The sequence below is a fragment of the Pinus tabuliformis genome, chromosome 3_2 (genome assembly GCF_031772625.1).
Source record: "Pinus tabuliformis cultivar Carrire ecotype Pingquan chromosome 3_2, CPIR1, whole genome shotgun sequence".
NCBI classification, from domain to species: Eukaryota; Viridiplantae; Streptophyta; class Pinopsida; order Pinales; family Pinaceae; genus Pinus; species Pinus tabuliformis.
Window position 1 is genome coordinate 492,508,088 of NC_142302.1, and position 1,339 is coordinate 492,509,426.

A 1,339-nucleotide genomic window follows, 5' to 3' on the forward strand; every position below is an offset into this window, starting at 1 on the left:
GACCAATCTTTTAGATATAGGTTCTAGCCAATCTGCATCCAGAGAGGGCTCTCTCTTTATAATTTAGCTTTGTTTTGAGGTATATTAGGCTAGTTATGAAGTACAAGGGTTTTGTTTTGAGTTTGGTTGGAAGGATGGGGACTCAATAGAACAGTGAGGTAAAGCTGAAACATTTCAGTCCATTGGGCATGATGGAGTCAAAGAAGGATGGCTTCCTAGGTTAGGTTTCTTATCAGAGGATTTATCACAGAGCAAGGTACTCAAATATGGAACAATTTATAGGCTGGAATCAGATGGAATGGAGTCAATGGGTGAAGGGAAATTAAGAATCCTTCATCATGTTGACAGAGGGAAAATGGATGATTACTGCTAAGGAGCAATTAAGAATTCACTGTTTATGCTAATTCTGAAGAAAACATTAATAATAACAAAGACTGAACACAGAGTGCAAACAAGCAAATTCTGAGTTATTATTTTTCTCTATTATTTAGATCATGAAACATAGATGATATAATACACATAGAAAATGTAAAACACAAGTTAGAAGGGACAGATTAATCCATAAAATGATTCAAGAATTTTGTAACATGGTCCTTAGCATCAATTCTTCGTCCAGTGAGCTAGTCAAAATGGTTCCAATAGCCTTTTATTCAAAAAAACTCAGAATTACAGCAAAGTCTGAGAATGCATCCCAATCAACCAACCCCAAATAATTCATCTGGGGGGATATTTATACAAAATGCTAAGATATCATACAAAATATCTGATAGAAATAATATCTGCTGACAATTAATGCTTCTTTTACACAGATAGAGACAGACAGTCTCGAAAACAAGGAGACAATAAATAGATGCAATAAATTCATGTTGCGCTGGTTGATCCGTCTTTATGAGATGTACTGGGGGTAGGTGCTGCAAGTCGGTTTCCAGCTGTCTTCTACTGATCCTCTGTGCTGGTTATTCTACCTTGGCCGGACTTTCTTTAACTCTAATGTGATGCGCTTTGACTCGCATGACTGTGATTCATTTCTGTTCTGCGCATTATAGTAGATGGTCCAAAATTCTGCATTGACCAAAGATAAATTTACAGGATTTCTAACATGCTTTGCCACCATTCTGGTCCTGGTAATTTATGTCTCTGTAGCTTCCTCAGAGTTTCGTCAGTCTCTGTGTACCTGAAGAAGTTAGGAGGGATGGTGAACAAATGCTTCACCTCATGCTCTATGTATAATAGATTTTCCAGGCTGTCATAAAGGGACTGGCTAGATGGAAGTGCCTTCTCTCCTGAAGTGCTTGAAGATGCATTAGCTTGATTAGCAGCATATGTATTTAATTTATGT